This window comes from Myotis lucifugus, unplaced genomic scaffold (assembly GCF_000147115.1).
Source record: "Myotis lucifugus unplaced genomic scaffold, Myoluc2.0 scaffold_20, whole genome shotgun sequence".
Taxonomy (NCBI): Eukaryota; Metazoa; Chordata; class Mammalia; order Chiroptera; family Vespertilionidae; genus Myotis; species Myotis lucifugus.
Window position 1 is genome coordinate 6,669,541 of NW_005871068.1, and position 19,802 is coordinate 6,689,342.

General features: G+C 36.5%; 1 protein-coding gene across 1 annotated transcript in view; it reads left to right on the forward strand.

Annotated features, from left to right (window-relative positions):
* IL1RAPL1 (interleukin 1 receptor accessory protein like 1) overlaps positions 1–19,802 on the forward strand; it is a 1,338,708-nt gene that overhangs the window by 617,760 nt on the left and 701,146 nt on the right. The gene's annotated exons all lie outside the window — the stretch shown is intronic.

Below are 19,802 nucleotides of genomic sequence, written 5' to 3' on the forward strand. Positions count from 1 at the left end.
GCCTGGTAGCCAGATGGAAAGGTTGGTGAAGGGAGGTAGAAGAGGGCAAAGTGGAGACAATGGGGATGGAAAGAGACTTTGCTTTGAACATTGGGCACATGATGCAGTGTGCAGATGATGTTTTGTTAAGGTGTACACTTAAAAACTGTATGCTTTTTAAAACCAGTGTCATCCCAAGAAATTCAATTTAAGAAAATAAATGAGTTGCCCTGTCCGGTTTGGCTCAGTGGATAGAGTGTCGGCCTGCGGACTCAAGGGTCCCAGATTCGATTCCAGTCAAGAGCATGTACCTTGGTTGCGAGTACATCCCCAGTAGGGGCTGTGCAGGAGGCAACTGATTGATGTTTCTCTCTCATTGATCTTTCTAACTCTCTGTCCCTCTCCCTTCCTCTCTGTAAAAAATCAATAAAATATATTAAAAAAAGAAAATAAATAATTTAAATATTTTATGCCTATAAAATAGTAACTGTCTTATCTTCCATCCCTAAATAAAAACTGGCATAAAATTTTAGAAGTTAAGGTGTAACAGTCAGCAAATAAACATTTGCAAAATGGTTAAGTGATTATTTTTCACTTCAAATGCAATGCATTCACATTTTATGTATTGAAGAAGATGTATTTTGATCCACTACATATATGAAAGCAATAAAATTTCACTATCTATAATCCAGAGTGAATAAGTTACCTGAGTATTCCAATTACTAAGATTCCTTTAACCACAAGAATTTCATCTTTAACAGATGAATCAAATTTGGCAATCCTCATATAGTATAACAAGAACAACTTAATATACATTTTAGCCTCCACAAAATTGTTCAGTGTTGTACTTCTCATCTTAATGTATAGAATATATCAAATATAAATTTACTTTTCTCTCGGTGATTTTTTACAATATTTTTGCATGCTAGTTATTGTGATTTCTTATATATATACTAGAGGCCTGGTGCACAAAAATTTGTGCACTCAGGGGGGTCCCTCAGCCCGGCCTATGCCCTCTTGCAATCTGGGACCCCTCGGAGGATGTCCACCTGCTGGCTTAGGCCCACTCCCTGGGGGATCGGGCCCAAGCTGGCAGTCAGACATCCCTCTGGCAGCCCGGCAGCCCTTGGGGGATGTCCACTTGCCAGCGGGAAGCAGGCCTAAGCTGTAGTCGGACATCCTTAGTGCTGCTGAGGAGGCGGGAGAGGCTCCCACAACCACTGCTGTGCTGTCAGCCATCAGCCTGGCATGTGTCTGAGCAAAGCTCCCCCTGTGGGAGCGCACTGACCACCAGGGGACAGCTCCTGCATTGAGCATCTGCCCCCTGGTGGTCAGTGTGTGTCATAGTGACCAGTCATTCCCAGTCGTTCTGTTGTTAGGGTCAATTTGCATATTACCCTTTTATTATATAGGATAGAGACCTGGTGCACGGGTTGGGGCCAGCTGGTTTGCCCTGAAGGGTGTCCCGAATCAGGGTGGGGGTCCCGCTGGGGTGCCTGGCCAGCCTGGGTGAGGGGCTGATGGCTGTTTGCAGGCTGGTCAAGCCCCCCTCCAGAGGGGACCCTCGCCCCATGGAGGTTTAGCCAGCCTGGGTGAGGGGCTGATGGTTGTTTTCAGGCTGGCCACACCCCCTTTAGGGTGGGGGGTCCCCATTGGGGTGCTTGGCCAGTCTGGGTGAGGGGCTGAGGCCCGCTTTCAGGCTGGCCAAGCCCCCCGGCGATGGAAGCCCCCAGCCTCTCCTTTATTTCTTCTTTTTTTTTATTCTGGGATTTATTTACCTTCTATAATTGAAACTTTGTAGCCTTGAGTGGAGCTCAGAGCCGGCCAGAGTGGGCGGGAAGCTTGGCTTCCTCCATCGCCAGGGGCAACCCAAGCCTCCTGCTCACTCCAGCTCCGTGGCCACAGCCAGCTGAAAGCAGGTATTTGGGGTTTATTTATCTTCTATAATTGAAACTTTGTTGCCTTGAGTGGAGCTCAGAGCCAGCCATGGCAGGTGGGAAGCTTGGCTTCCTCCATCACTGGAGCAACCAAGCCTCCTGCTTGCTCCAGCTCAGTGGCTGCCGGCTGCCATCTTGGTTGGGTTAATTTGCATATAGTCACTCTGATTGGCTAGTGGGCGTGGCTTAAGGCATAGCAAAGGTACAGTCAATTTGCATGTTTGTCTTTTATTAGTGTAGATAGTAGAGGCCAGGTGCATGAAAATTGCGCACTTGGGGGGTTCCTCAGCCTGGCCTGTACCCTCTCGCAGTCTGGGAGCCCTCGGGGAGCGGGCCTAAGCTGGCATTCAGACATCCTTAGAGGCTCCCGCCAGCACTGCTGCACTTGCCAGGGGTGAGCCTGGCTTCTGGCTGAGTGGCACTCCCCCTGTGGGAGCGCACTGACCACCAGGGAGCAGCTCCCTTCATTGAGCATCTGCCCCCTAGTGGTCAGTGCACATCATAGCAACCAGTCGTTCTACCTTTCAGTTGATTTGCATATTAGCCTTTTATTATATAGGATATATATTTTATTGATTTCAGAGAGAAAAGGAAAGGGAGAGAGAAAAACATCAATGTGAGAGAGAATCATTGATCAGCTTCCTCCTGCATGCCCCCTACTGGGAATTGAGCCCACAACCAGGGCATTTGCCCTTGACCAGAATCAAACCTGGACTCTTCAGTCTGCAGGCCGACACTCTCCCCACTGAGCCAAAACAGCTAGGGCTATTGTAATTTCTTAGTGCTTTAGTGTATGTGCAAGTATAGAATCAGAATTGTTAATACCTCCTCCCTTTAACCATGTGAAAGATGCCTTTAGTAATCAATGCCTCAAGGACAACTCATCCAGATGAGAGTGACTAATTAGCTCTCACCTCAGCACCCACACATAGCAATAACCAAACTCTATTTCCATATACCATAGAAATGTCTGATGCCTCCAGGTGCCACAGTGATAAGGCACAGGTGACTACCCCTGAAAGTTGGCCTACCTGTTGTCACCATCATGCTGTCTGGGCAACTAATGAGAGAATTCTAATAACAGCTAGTGTGGCAGCTATGAATGCCATGGAATTGTTTCTTCTTCCCACATTTTTCCTCCCTTTTTGTTTCTTTGCCTCCTGTTGCTCCTCCAAATTTTCTGTAGAAAAGCCAGTTTATGTATAGATTACAAACCCATCAGAGATATACTTTCTTTCAAGCAGGAAATCAAATAATCACAGCATGGTGGGTCCCATTTTTATGCTTTTCTCTTCTATATTGGTTTATTGTTTGGATCAACAGGGGAGGCCTCATTCTGCCCAAGGAGGAAAAGTTTATAGCCCCTCCTTTCCTAACCACAGTTGTTTTGAAGTCTAGTACAGTTTTCAAAGTTTGAGAGATTGGAAAGTTTGGCCTCAGGCAGGGAAGAGAGTAGTGTGTATGCATATGTGTGTGTACATATACACATATTATCTTGCTCAGTAGTAGGCATATGTTAAATTATTTTGACAAGCTGCTTATTTTTAACATAAGGTAAAACACAGAAATGGACCCCTGTCTCAAAGATTTGAAAAGAATTAATATTTTTAGATGCAACGAGAAAGAAGAAATCAACCAGTGTTACAGGCATACCTCAATTGGGTTCATATATGCTATTTTACATTAACACAAATTAGCTTTACACATTTGTCAGCTATGCCTAGATAGTTATTGTAATATATAATTTCTAAAATCATATGTGGCTACTTTAACTTCATTAAAATTCTATGCCATAAAATACACTAGATGTTGGGTAAAAGAGCTTATAAAACAAAATAGGTATATTCATTTATTTATTTTAGTCTGATTGGATAGATGATGAAAAGGGGAAAATCATTAGGATTTCATTTTTTCAAGGACTATTATACAAATGATACTGCAGTCACTGTGCCCCAGGGTCATGTCACACAGACATTAAGGCTACTATAGTACCATACAAGAGAGAAAGAGAGGGGAGAGGGGAGAGGGGAGAGGGAGAGAGAGAGAGAGAGAGAGAGAGAGAGAGAGAAAGAGAGAGAGAAAGAAACACTAAGACGAAATACAAAACAGGATCAATAGTGGTGAAAGGTAACAATGTTAAAAACCAGAAGCTTTTAGAAAACAAAATGAATGTCCTTTGTATAATAAAGAGGTGAGATTTAGAATGTCCTTTTGGGGGGGGTCTAACTTAGACATCATTAAAAGAAGAACAGTTATTTGGTATCAGGAATTACATGAAGAGATTAAAAACAGGACACATAAGGTCATATTTGTTTTGCTGTGGCATTTGGAGCAGTTACTAGAACATGGGTTCTTGACATTTTCTAACTTGGGCAAAGTAGTTTTATGTTGTAGATGACTTTGAGGAGAAGTAGAGGCACAAGGAGGGGGTGACTGAAGAGGTAATAGAGTTCTGGATGCTTCAAATTTTATCCAAAATAAAAAAGTAAAAAGATAATAGTCAAATAGATAGTTACATGCAACTTATATGATATACCATATAAAAGCTCTTATAAATCAATTATAAAATACCAATAAACCAATACAAGGTGGACATATATGAATAAGTAGTTCATAAGTAAGAAAAGTCTATTGGCTTTGAAATATATGAAAATATTTGATTTTACGTATTGAAATTAAAATGTTAAAACAGATATCACGACTCTAGAGCCCTGGCCAGTGTGGCTTAGTTGGTTGGGTATCACTCTGTGAACCAAAAGGTTGATGGTTCCCTTCTTGCTCAGGGCACATGCCATGGTTTGGGGCTCAATCCCTGGTAGGGGGCATGCAGGAGACATCCAATCTATGTTTTGCTCTCTCATTGATGTTTCTCTTTCTTCCTCTCCCTTCATCTCTCTCTAAAATAATAAAGATCTTTAAGAGTGTAGAATATCAGGTGCTTATATATTTCTGATGGGAGTTTAAATGATAGGGCATATAAGCAGACCAACATAGCAATATCTGTCGAGAGCAAAATTATACATAATCTTTGACTCAGCAATTATGGCTCATCCATGTCATACATTGTGTGTGTGTGTGTGTGTGTGTGTGTGTGTGTGTGTGTACATTCATGTTTTTTTAATTCCTTAATTATGCATCAATATCGGACTGATTGAGAAAGTTATATACAGAATCCCAAAAAACGTATATACACACTTTGAATAATTATAAAGTCAGTGTTTATTTAGATACATTTTATTTTTAAAATTGAGCTATTAGCTCAAAGTGTGTTTATACATTTTTGGGGGACACCCTATATTTTAGTATTTTATAAACAAAATGAACACCATTCAATTATGAAGAAAAGACAATTCAATATCTACTAGTAGGGAAAGATCTTGAAAATATATTTGTAAATGAAAAATAGAGGGTTGAGTGTCAACCTATGAACCATGGGGTCACAGTTCGATTTTCAGTCAGGACACATGCCCAGGTTGTGCGCTCGACCCCAGTGTGGGGTGTGCAGGAGGCAGCCAATCAATGATTCTCTCTCATCATTGATGTTTATAGCTCTTTCTCCGTCTCCCTTCCTCTCTGAAATCAATACAAATATATATTAAAAAAATAAAAATAGAGGGTACAAAAATTGATATAGTATGCTACTGCATGGGAGAAATAATATACTCATGTGCACATACACAAAGACACACACAGCAGGATGGTTGTTAAGAAGGTTGTTTCTAGTGAAGGGGACTGGTTGGCTGGGGAAATTGGACTGTCAAGACTTCTTTTCAATTTAGATACTTTCATCCCTTTTACATCTTATATCTTACTAGAGGCCCAGTGCACAAAATCCATGCACTGGTAGTATCCCTAGTGGATGCCGGCTGCCAGCCAGGTACTCCCTCCCTTCTCCCAGCTGCCTACTGCCACCATGACCAGGACCTCCTGGCACCACCCCCCACCGGGGCCTCCCTCCCTTCCCCAGGCCGGCCCCGGCCCCTGGTCGAACTACCAGATGAACTCCCAGTCCAGGGGACAATTTGCATACTATGCTTTATTATATAGGATTATATAGCCTACTCACAAAAATAATTAAAAACTAAAGGAATTTGAGGAAAGTCTCTATTTTAAGAATACATTCTGTCTGGGAATAAAAGTGTGTACTTAGCTAGAATACTTTTGTTGCATTAGGAATCTGGTAGTGGTGGACATTAAAAATAAGGAAGAAATTTTTTCAGATATTTTGACATTAAACTGATTACCTTATGAATATTCTTAAATAATTATGGAGAGGATGTTGTGACCCAGAAGTGCAATAATCCAATACAGCATACCATTTGCATCCTATTAACAGAGAAAGCACTCTATGTCACAATTTTATAACATTTTATATCATAATCTTAGTTATTTAACCATTTTTCAATTATTAAGCAACATATGAGTCAAACTGACATTCTGTATTTAGAATAATACTGATCAAAATATGTATTTCTTATAGCAATTATAGATTATAACATTAAAACATGGATTTCAAATTATAAAAATAATGGATAACAAGCCAAATTCATATATGAATATAAGATAATATTTTAGTTACAATTAGGAGGTCCCAATGGCCTAATATTCCTCATTAATGGTGAGTGATAGTCTTGAAAAGCATGTATAACTTGTACCAAATGCCAAAATATTGAAATAAAGAAAAGCCATAAGAAATAACGAAAAAGAATAAAAAAATCAAAATGGTTTTTACTTGGTAGTGCAAAATGTATAGGAAATTTTACACATCATTATATATGACAGCTCCTTCCTACTTCATAAAATAATTTAGAAACTCATGCACAAGGGAAATAACTTAAATGTATAGACTTTGATTGCACATAAGAACTGCTGATTCACTTTACTCCTTAATGTACCTCAATCTCTGTTTAATGAGATTATGACATTTTTCTCTGTCATTGGTGTTCCTTTCATTAGCATATTTGCCTCTTACATTCACCATATCACTTAAGGAGAGGAGACAAGCAGTCCTAAAAGGTGTCTTAAAGAAAACTGCTAAGAAATGGAACAAAAAAAGTTCATAAAATAATGAACAATATTTGATGTGTATCCTTTATTTCTTTAAGAAAAAACATGTTTTTATTGATTTGAGAGAGAGAGAAAGGGAGAGGGATAGAGAGAAACATCAATTGGCTGCCTCCTGCACGCCCCCTATTGGGGATCAAGCCAGCAACTCAGGCATGTGTCCTGACCAGGAATTGAACCAGAGACCTCTTGGTTCATGGGTCCCCACTTGATGAGCATCCTTTTGATGACCAAGTTAATAAGCTTGTATGAGAGTAGGATGAGCATTAATCCATGCTCCTCACCTGTTAGAAAAATGAGGAAAACATTCAACCATTAAACTATGGCTTATAGATAAAATGTTGGAGGGTCAGTTTACTGAATGGCTAAAAATATTATTCTTTTGAGGCTTCTCAACCCTTTTCTCTCATTTCTTTTGCTGCATGATATCTAAAATTTAAAAATTTATTTTCTTCATCGTAGCATTAAAAATAAGATTTCCACAAAGAAAAAGGTTGGTGTTCAGTTAAGGCCATGGACTTTCTTTGATACTTTCAAGTAAACTCCTATTTGTGTAGGCAATGGTACCTTGGCTGTTGTCCAGAGGTTTAATTGGCACTCATTTGCCTAATCTCCTGTAACAGATAATGTTATTACAGAATTTCAGGACTCCAAAATCCCCTATCAGACAAAACAAGGCTTTTAATGAGAATCCCTTCATTTTACTTGGTATTTGGCTTGGTTTGAGCCACCTCGATCCCTCCTTATGTATGAGAAATGCATTATTTTTCCTAACAGCCATGCTCATTCTAAACCAGGAAACATTTATTTTGGATCATGTCTTTTCTGGAATGATTCAAAGTTCAAGAAAGTGAAATTGGGGAGGAATTTAAATTAAGCTGAAATAGCAAGGAGACAAAATTAAATTGGATTTTATAACCTCTGCTTTGCAACTAGGATGATGTTAATTTGTATCTTGAAAGACAAAGCACTGGAGCATTTGCTATTTTTGAATTTACATTGTTTTCTTCTATAATAATAAATCAATGTATATAATTCATGTGTCTAAGTTCTGTATCTTTTACTTATCCATTTAGTTATTTTTACATTTAACATATATTGAGTGTCTTCTGTGTTGAAGGCACTGCTAATAGTGTAGAGCGAAGAAATCAACAAAGAAAGACAAAAGAAAGTCCTGACTCTAACGGAGCTTATAGTTTCGATAGTGATAATTAGAAGAAGAAAAATAATGTATAGAAGATAAGTATATGTTGTATATATGGAGATGGGGCACGTATGTTTATCATATTATATGTAGCAAATCTATCTATAGCTACATAAGTGTAAATTATTATGTTTTAATTAGTTTCTAAATATATTTTTATTGTACCATGGAGATTCACATTATACTTAAAAATTCAAGCGGCATAGATTGTGTGTTTTATTAAAGGATGTCAAAGATGAACCCTCTGATAGGTTGACTTTTGAGAACATTTGAAGGATGTGAAAGGACAATTCAGGTATATGGGGAAAAGAGACTCACAGGTAGAGCATAGCAAATGCAAAGGTCTGAGGTGAAAGCCAGCTTAGTGTTTAAGGAAAACTAGTGAGTGATGTCAGTTGGGTGGAAATGACAAAAGATGAGATGAGGGAGATAGAGTGGGAGTGTATCAGGTAAGGTAGGTCTTTGGTGACTGTGGGACGATTTGGGAAAGGATTATTTTAAACAACATGTATACAATAGGGTGGTTACAATACAAAATCAGGGCTATGGAGAAAAGATAGAAGTAAAAGGAATGTGTATAATAACACTAATATTATTCCCCTAGTTGAGTACGAATTTTCTCTCTGAGTTTTCTAGTAGCCAGGGCATAAAGGGAAATAAAAATTATATAAATCTGGTTAAAGAAATCAATGAATAAACAATCAAGCATGCCAATTATTTAGGAGAATTTAAAAAATATTTAAATATTATTGCTCTTGATTGCCTCCTTTGTCTGCCAAAAATGCCCATTTTCTTTCTTTTGATTTTTGTGTTATTCAGTTTTCATTAAATAAATTTCCACACATGAGACACTATAATGACACCCAATTTTAAACAAGGTTATAAATTATAAAATTTTACGTCATTTTTAAGTTACCCACTATGGTAACTTAATGAAAGGTTTATGACTTGTCTAGCATGCAAGCATATATTTACATGTAATCCCAAGATTCAATTGGACAAATTCAGTCTTTATTTTAAATAGAAATCACATATTAAATACTTCAGGTGCCAGGAGGAAACTAACTTTAATTACTAAATTGACTGTTTTAAATTTCAAACTCTTACAGTGAGATTAATAAAGTTTCTTATTGATCTGATAAATTCTTTATTATATACTGTTATATTTTAAGTTAAAATACACTATAAAAACCAGAAATAAGCTATATTTTCTTGTCCAAAATAATAATTTAAGAAATAAAAAAATCCATAATTTGAGAGAGCTCACCTCTCTGGAAAACCATAGGAAAGTGAACTAACATATCTAAGGCAGTTTTCAGTTACCTAAAGCTTATAAAAGTGGATAAACCCAATTAGAAATATAGGAAAGTGTGAATTGTATGAAAAGATGGATAAGAGGAAATTATCTTTATGATCAAAACCACTTTTGTTATTTAATGAGATAGTGAGATTTCAATAAATGTCTGTGTGTGTCATATTCTAAAATGGATAGTGATGCCAGCAAGCAGATAAAAAATGTTCTCTAGTAATGCAATAGTAAAAGAAACATACTAAATCAAAGTTAAGCTTTGGGTAACAAAAGTGAGAAGATAAGGCAAAAGAATGCCCAAACATGCCAATGGATGGTGGATAGTCTATGGAAACTTGTCAAGAAGCACAAAATTATTAATATACACACACATAGAGAGATGGATATCTATATCTCTCTATATATCATCTATCTATCATCATTCAGTGTGGCAGGAAACAATACATGCATTTTAGACAAACTCTTCATTTAATCAGGACCACAACCCCATGTAATTGGTCTTTACTTTTTGAAAGGGTTGGAAATTGGTCTAAGGTTTTATAGAACAAGATGAGATACATTTTGATAGAGTTAAATATTTAATCATGTTATTTGAATTTTTAAAGTTTGAAATTTTAAAGATGTTATGGAGCTAAATATCATGCTTGTTTTAAACACTGGTTTGGCTCAGTGGATAGAGCGTCGGCCTGTGGACTGAAGGGTCCCAGGTTCGATTCCAGTCAAAGGCATGTACCTTGGTTGCGGGCACATACTCAGTGGGGAGTGTGCAGGAGGCAGCTGATCGATGTTTCTAACTCTCTGTCCTCCCTTCCTCTCTGTAAAAAATCAATAAAATATATTAAAAAAAAAACAAACACTGACAGTAGGTATAATAAACAACAGTGAGAAGACCTACTGACCTCAAGACACTTCAGATAAATATAATGAGGTTTCCTCCTGATGCTAAATACTCTTTACATGCTCTGGCACAGTGCACATCTTAAAGGCTAAGTATAAATTTATCTGTCTTAATTTGAGGTTTCAGTTATAGTTTGCATTCAATATTATTTCATATTAGTTTCACTTATTTTCTCATGCCAGGTGTCATTAGTTCCATTTTACACACCAGGAAACTAGGAGTACTGAAAGATTGGCTGCATCCTAATACTCAAAGGCTTTTGACTCTACGATGTTAGTGATTAAAGCGTTTGGAAAAGTCGGAGATTTGGGGTCCATCATTCTGTATCAGTTATAATAGATGGTTTCAGTCAGAGGACCAGGAAAGAGGAGATTAGAAAACCCAGATTCGAACACCTAAGACCTTTATCAAGGACTAAAAGTGAAGTTATGGATTTAGGGGGGTAAATGCTTTAGGAGACATGAAAATGGCAAGCAGGTAAAAGGTAAATGGGTACAAAGAACCTATTGAATATATGATATAAAGCAATTGGGCTTGTATTTAGTGTGTGATTAGAAGAAAACTGATACAAGTCTCATCTAAAATGGGAAAATATAATTGAGCTTAGGCTGGATATACAGAGTCAAAAGTGATGGATCCATGTGTATTTATCCAGAGTTTACCATGAAAACAGAGTCCCTGGAGGAAAATAAATTCAACAACTGCAAAACCAAAACTTTAAATGAATCTGACCAAAAAAATAGCTTCTTATATTGGATATATTTCCTGGGAAAAGATACAGTGTCTTCTCTTAATAAGCAAGGAACAAATAGAAAAAAATGCCACCATCTTTTAAAATGTACCTTTTCAAGCTACAATTTATGTTATGATTTGTATTTAAGGATGTGATATTTTATTGAAAGACATTTTGTATGAAATAATTATATACATTGCAGAGTGAACTATATATGTGCAAATGTATGTGTGTAAAGGAGAGTGGGAGGGAAAAAGAGAAAGAGTGAATATGAATGAGTGCAAGTTATAAATGTTTTAAAACTATAGGCGGGCCCTGGCTGGTTTGGCTCAGTGGATAGAGCGTTGGCCTGCGGACTGAAGGGTCATGGGTTCAATTCCAGTCAAGGGCATATGCCCCGGTTGCCTGTTTGATTCCCAGTAGGGGGTGTGCTGGAGGCAGCCAATCAATGATTCTTATCATTGATGTTTCTATCTCTATTTCCCCTCTCCCTTCCTCTATGAAATCAATAAAAATATTTTTAAAAAACTATAGCTGGTTATAAGATTATATTCATGGATAAAAGAAATGTTCCAATTCATATGCATTTATATGGTGGACTACCAGGATGATGAGACTGGAGAACAAGTCAAAAAAACTTGAATGGAAGCAGAATAATCAAATATAAGACAGAAGAAATATTCCAAAGTCACCTTGGAATAATCATAAAATTAGTGTTGGCAGCTTAAAAGTGACAGGAGTCAAGATATTATGCTGCTGTTAAACCACAAAGATGCAATTGATATTTTAATCTAAAATCTCATGTCTGAGAAAAAAGCTTGAAACTAGGCATTGTTCTTAAAAATAAAAGTGCACCCGTTGATAAGTGTCTGACTTGACTGCTTTTCATTTTTAATCCCCCATAGGGAGAATAATAAAAGTATTATAATTTTCTGTTTTATCTTATCTTTAATTTAATTTCTGAAAATGAATCTCAGGGATTTTTTTGTTTTTATTTTTTACAGACAAGCACCTAATGCCCTGGGAGATTATGTCATTAGGTTTAAACATTTTTTGAGATGTTTTATTGTTAGAATACTGCTTTTCTTAAGTAATGAACTTCACCTTTTGAGTTTTAAATAAGATGTATGTGTGTGTGTGTGTCCGTGTGTGCACGCACACGCTAAAGAACACTCATGATGTTTGTTTTTCTAAAATATTTAGTTCCAGTTTTCTTAGTTTGTAGGACAATTCTATATTCCCCTTATTACCCTTTGAAGTCTTACATGACTCTCACATCAACCCAATATAATGTCTTGAATATTTTAATTATTTTTATGATATCTTATCTCTTCTTTAAAAGCTTCCTAAATTTTAATTTACAGACCAGCATACTCTTTCTTTAAAAATATATTGTTTGCTTAACTAATGAATTTTCTTTTCACTGATGATTTCTGGCTGCTTACATTAAAAGTGCCTATAATATTAAAGGCCAAAATGATGCAAATAGGTCAACTAAATGGGACAGCAGTTTGGTTTTGACTGTTTTTCTAAGTATTATTTTGAGCTTCCAAGTAGTGAATATATTTTTAAAAACAAAAACAAAAAGCAACACACAACATTCTATGGACCTCTCAGTAAAGGAAGTTCCTTCATTGCTGATTTCACTAAATTCCACCCAACCCTTTCATTTTCAAGCCTCAGTTTTTTCCATCTGTAGAATGAAGATAATGCCAACCTTGCAGCACTATGATAAGTAGTCTGATAGCTTGCTCACCCATACTTCAGCAGGCTGAACACTAGGCCATTTATCCAGGAGTAGCCTCTTTTGCACTGAGCTCAGCTCCACAAGGTCTTGGTTTTGTAGATGAAAATGGTGGCAGTGGTGGTGGTGGCCTTATGACAGTGGGGATGATAGTTAACATTTATTTGGAACTTATGCTAGATATTTTGCTACATATGTACCTGGCTTAAATTATTTAATCCTGAAAGCAACCCTATGCAATGGGTATGTTTTAAATTCCCATTTTACATGGAGTGAGTTCATGTTCACATATGTAATATGAATCTGCTGTATGTTTACATATGGTGCACATTGGCCTCATAATGATAAATATTGGAAAACTGTCCTGTTTTCTTATGTCCTCCCCATAGTATAAGTTATTAATTGAGGGTAATAAATTCAGAAGAGGCAGAGTTACAGTTTTGCAACTAGGAGTACTAATTGCAATAGTACTAATTGCAAAATAAAATCTGAACAGCCTTCAGAAATACTTGGAAAATACAGAGAGCAAAATATTTATTTGCTTTTTTAATTTTCTTTTCTTTTAGAAGAGCAAGCATGGCATGTTTCTGGAAGTTTTTGCAATTTGTCTAGTTCTGTTGTTAGCACCAATGTATTCAAAAGTAATTTTTTTTTTGCAAAGTGTGTCCTGATGTGCTACATCATTTGATTGCCCAGAAAGATATTAGCCCCGGTAAGAAATATTAGTGAAACCTATTTCAGTTTGACAGTCTGTACATTGAGATGGCTGCAGTTATCTAGTTACATCTCTCTGTTATGTACAAAAGCAGCATCTTACACGATGCAGATAAATAATAGTGACATTTTATCTCCCTCTCTAAAGTTGAATTCTGGAAGCTAGGATCCTTTCATGCTTACATTACCAGGACAAACTGAAAGAGATAAATCCTTCAGGGATGGGACCAGAGCGGAAGTTAGGGGATTAATGCTTAGATGCTTCTTCCGATCTATTTCTCCCATTCTATGTGTTAAAAATATATACCATATATCATGCAGCATGTTTTAATCCCATCAAAATTTCTCACACATTTCCTTAGGGGATACATTTTTGCTGCCAAAGTTTTCCCTGCTAGAATGCTGACTTACTGTTCCTTTGCAGAGAGCTTCATGGTTTATTTTATGAGACTATGTTATTAGAACTTCTCTGGCTATAATTTTTATAAGGAAAATTAATCCCAGGGGAATTTATTTTGAGAGCAGTATGCTTCATGGTGACGGAGAAGGAGAGAAATATTTCCAGAAAGCAATGTATCCATCATTTGTTTTAATAGAACAGAAATTCCTTTGACAGCATGTGTGAAAGCCTTTATTATGCCCAGCATTTAAATTCAGTCCTTGAACTGGAGTTTTCCCCAATAATTTAAGGGTCAATTTTGGAATAGTTCTTGTGTCCCATGTCACTTTTCAGTGATAGCACTTTATGTAGAAGAGCAAATTTAGAGGAAACTATTCTCTTTTTTGTAATATTTACACACGACTTACAGCAAGTGACAGAAAACCTGCATACAATAACCCTAAGAAGAATTTTCTTTGTGCCTTTTTTTTAAAATTAGTGGATAACAGTTAATGCTATTAGGTAAAGAAGGACAGCTTGGGCTACTTTTCAATTGAAAAAGAAGAGAAGGTTAAAACTTTACCCCAACAGTTAAGACTATGTTACCTTCATTTTCTCTGTGTTTTGCTTTAGTTTAAATCCTATAATATACTTGAAGTTTTAACTCACTTTACACAATACTGTTTACCTAACTCAGGCTTGGGTCAACGCTGGCCCCCTAATATTTGATTTTTATAAACCAGGGGTCACTATCAGCTGCCCTTGACTTAAGTAATCGAATATAACAAAGCCAAAGTTATTTTTCTGTAGAAATTAAGTTGTCCCTAAATCTATGTACCCTGTTTCCAATCAAGGGCTCTAATTGTAATGACATTCCCTCACAGAGAAGCTATTAGCATTTATGAGCTATATTAAGAAGAAATAATAAACACAAACACATGTGGGCACAATTCCAGAGGTGCTCTTTGGGTTTCCTTGCTATTATAAGATATAGCAGAAGTGAATGTCAGCTTTGGAAATGGCATATTTGTACTAAACTCAGTCTGCTGGTTGGTCACGGCACAAATGTGATCTTTTAAGTTCTTCTGTGGGACTTCATAAATGCAGGGATGCAATCTAAAGAGTTATTTCATGTCATAACACGACAGGCAATATACTGATGGTAAATATCAAATAATTCGCTTCTTTCCTCCACCACCACCCACCACATAACATTTACACACATTAGGTTTCAGCTTCTCTTTGTCAGACTCAAATTGGATTTCTTTTGTTATCAGCTCTAGGCTTAGACTTCTATGACCCTAATTTGGCAGCTCTTCAAGGAATTTATCGCAAAAGCCTTTTCTGTTTCTAACAAAAAGTACAGCTCAAATCTACCTTGCAATAGTGAATTCTGTTTGAAGTTTCATTTTACAAAATATGCCCTACTCTCTGAACTCATTTAAAAATTATTTCTACTGTTTCTATACTGAGTAATCAGTACATTTTAATTTGGAGTGAAAGTAAATTGTTTTTTTATGAAAGGCTACATTATGATTTTTTTCATAACCTGACTTCATAGTCAAATGTAAGGCAGAAACGGTATAAAATATTTGCCATACTATAAAATAAATGTTATATTTCTTTAAGCCACTGGCTAAGTTAAAGTAATCTATATTCCAGAAATTTAAAAAAAGATATATTATTAATCATGATTTTAAATGTAATTGATTCTAGGTAAACTTATAATTAGGAAATCAGATTTCAGGATTATGTTACTAGTGAAAATTCTCATATGATTTATATATCAAAATATAGTCAAATGGTTAACATTGTCTGTGTTACTGTGGGAAATAAATAGTAAATTGAGGTCATGGCTTCTTATAAACTATAACCTATACATGTCATCATGGATCATTTTTCATGTTGCATTTCTCCTTACAGGAATTCTAATGAAGGAATCTAGTAAAATATTGATTAATAAATGATGAGGTAAAATGCATGTTCTGATTAAGTTGTAATTGAAATTTAATGTCACTATATTGCTAAGATTTTTTTAAAATTAACCCTTGCCATGCTGATTATGGGATATTCCATTTGGAGAATTTGTTTTCTTATTGGATCCATGGAAACAGAACACAGATAATAGCAAAAACTGAAACAGAGATGTTAAGTTAAAAGGGTATCATCATAGCTCACATCATACAAAAACAGAAATAAAGGGAGAAGAAGATATTGTATAGTGGTCTGTTTTCCATGACAAGGAGTCACACACTGGGAGTTAAGAGCACGCATTTTTTATGAAAATATGGTTGACATGCAGTGTTATATTAGTTTCAGGTGTACAACATAGTGATTCAACATTTATATACGTTACAAAATGATCGTCACAATTAAGTGAGTCAGCATACAAAGCTATTACAATATTGTTGACTGTATTCCCTGTGCTGTACATGACATCCCCTTCACTTATTGCACCCATGCAACCCACAAGTTTCACTTGTGATTATTACAATGACTTTTGTTATTTTCCACTTCTTTGTCCCAATTCATTTTAATTGGGATTTAACTTATGGGGGTAATTTATTTTATTGTATGTTAGGGGAAACAGAGAAATAAAGAACAAATGGTTAAAACTGACAGAAAGTTTCAAGAGCTAACTGAGGATAAAGCTCTAATTGTGCAGACTTTAGTGGCATAGATAAAGGTGAGTGAACCGCATCCTAACCTAATTACCTAATTGACCAGAGTGGAGGTAAGAAAACTGTGTAGAAAGGTGACCAGGTTTCTATACTGTATAATATTTAATCATTCATCCTTTTGCTACATTCTAGGACAGTGATGGCGAACCTTTTGAGCTCGGCATGTCAGCATTTTGAAAAACCCTAACTTAACTCTGGTGCCGTGTCGCATATAGAAATTTTTTGATATTTGCAACCATAGTAAAACAAAGACTTATATTTTTGATATTTATTTTATATATTTAAATGCCATTTAACAAAGAAAAATCAAGCAAAAAAATGAGTTCGCGTGTCACCTCTGAAACGCGTGTCATAGGTTCACCATCACTGTTCTAGGACATAGCCATTAAATTAAGAATTAAGGCTCCTTGATTTTCTTAAATCTTTATTGTTGAAAGTATTACATATGCCCCTTTTTCCCCTACATTGACCTCTTAGTCCGGAAGATCATCTGGAAGGATGTCTGGTCTAATTAACATATTATGCTTTTATTATTATATATGTCTTCTTTTTCTCCCATGTGCCCCCTCCCCAGCCACTCCCACTCCCCAGGACCGTGGTCAGCAAACTGTGGCTCGCGAGCCACATGCAGCTCTTTGGCCCCTTGAGTGTGGCTCTTCCACAAAATACCACAAAATACCATAAAATACCACAAAATACCACGTGTGGGCGTGCACGTACAGTGCGATTGAAACTTCATGACCCATATGCAGAAGTCGGTATTTTGTGGAAGAGCCACACTCAAGGGGCCAAAGAGCCGCATGTGGCTCACGAGCCACAGTTTGCCAACCACTGCCCTAGTCAAATCATAGACTTAGATTACAGGGATAAGTCAAGTTTGGGTTTTTACATGGATTAAGAAGGCATTAAGTCTCCTTATCACATCCAACCATCACTATTAGGCTAGATGTCCAAATTAATACTGCTTTGATATAGTCTTACCTACTAATTAGGAAGTAGGAAATAATGCTGTTCAGGTTCTCTAAAATGTTTTAAATTAATTACTTACATCTAGGTTAAGTTTACTTTAGACACATGCATAGATATACTTTATAACGTCTTCCTTTATATACATTCATGAAAATAATAGTTTCCTTTTCATTCTTTGCTCATGGTATTTTAGGGCTTATAGTATACTAGAGTCCCAGTGCACTAAATTCGTGCATGGGAGGGGGGGGTCCCATCAACCCAGCCTGTACCCTCTCCAATCCAGGACCCCTAGGGGGATGTCCGACTGCCAATTTAGGCCCGATCCCTCTCAAAATCCTGCACCGCAGGCTCCTAATAGTGCACCTGCCTGCCTGCCTGGTCACCCCTAACTGCCCCCCCTGCCGGCCTGGTCACCCCACGCAGCCTGCTTGTTTAGTCATGATCACCCCCAACTGCCCCCCCTGCCGGCCTGGTCACCCCACGCAGCCTGCTTGTTTAGTCATTTGGTCATTCCTCACTAACCCCCCTGCTGACCTGGTTGTAGGCAGCCATCTTGTGAGGGTGTGAGGGTTAATTTGCATATTACCTCTTTATTATATAGGATTATTCTGTTTTATGCTGACATTTTCAACTCAAATTGCCCCCAAATTATAGTATATTCAAAAATGTATTATATGCATTTCCCCCTAAGCTTATGATTTCTATAGAGGTAAGAATCAGAATTTCTCCTTTTATGAATTTGGGGGGCAGGAAGGGCATATTCTCCCCACAGTCTCTGGAATATGTGTTAGTATTTTTGTATACCTGCATTTTTTGTGACTGACACACTTTTCCAGTAGTGAAACATTGGGGAACTCAAACATTGGGAGAAGATTGATGAGGCTGTTCTTCTATGACAGTTGTGAAGCCATCTGTGATGTAGAATGAAGTAGGTTGTAGTTTCTTCTCTAAGTGAGCATTCATAGAAGTGGACATGGGGAAAACACAAGTAAAGACTTAGGATATCTTGTTTTCTTTTGTTTTGGTTCCAGTAGATACTCAGTAATAGACCCCTAAAAGTGTGTGAATATAATATTTAATTTATATAGATTTATAATTTTAAAAATAAATGTAATTATATCATATAACATTGACCTAAGCATTGATAAATGTACTGTTCTCAGCAGCTAGATCCTCAATTATTGTACATGTACCTATTTATAAAATATAAACTAGTTTAGATAATTATTACACTGTTGTTTTCATCAAATTCTGTTTCTCCGTTAGCCTTGCTAAAGCATTATTGATTTTATTGATCCTTTCAAAGAACCAGATTTTGGTTTCATTGTTTTTCTCTATTATCTATACCTTTTGTTAAAAGTGTATTTAAGGGCGTCTTAGCTGTAAAATTTTAATTTATCTAGAGAAGTTTAAATAATCATGAATTAATATGTGTTTGTAAATCAAAGGTCTTCAATTAGAAATTAACTACAATGCAGTGTTTTTTTCAGATATGTGACTTATCTATTAATGTTAGACATACAAATTATAAATAAGGTTGGATTGACCCCAAAGTGTGTTAAATTTATTTTGGGTTGTTGATATTTTTATTTTGTTACTTAACTTGGCACTTTTTATTATATTTTATAATAATCAACTAGCAAAGTAGAACCCTGAAGGAAGAACACAGCTGTATTAAGCACTTTCCACAATATAGAAGTGGAATGGGGTATAAATTATACTTATATATCAGAGAAAATAATTTGTATATATAGTATAATCAGATCACAAATATCTAGGCATTCATGTTATAATAGTCATTTTACTGCATTCATTATAGCCACAAAGAGAATCTGTATTATAGAATTAAGTTTTGAATATGTATATTTTATCTCCTTTTGGAGAATGTACAAGCAAGTTTATATGGAGATCAAATTGATTTTGTTACTAAAAGTTTTCATTTTTTACATCACTAAATGTTTTTTTTAAATCTTTATTGTTGAAAGTATTACATATTTCCCCCTTTATCCCCCATTGACCTCTTCCAGCAAGCCCCCTGCCCACCACCCCATTGTCTGTGTCCATGGGCTATGCATATATGCATACAAGTTCATTGGTTGATCTCTTCCCACCCACCCACCATCCCCTGCCTTCCCTCTGAGGTTCAACAGTCTGTTTGATGCTTCTATCTTTCTGGATATATTTTTGTTCA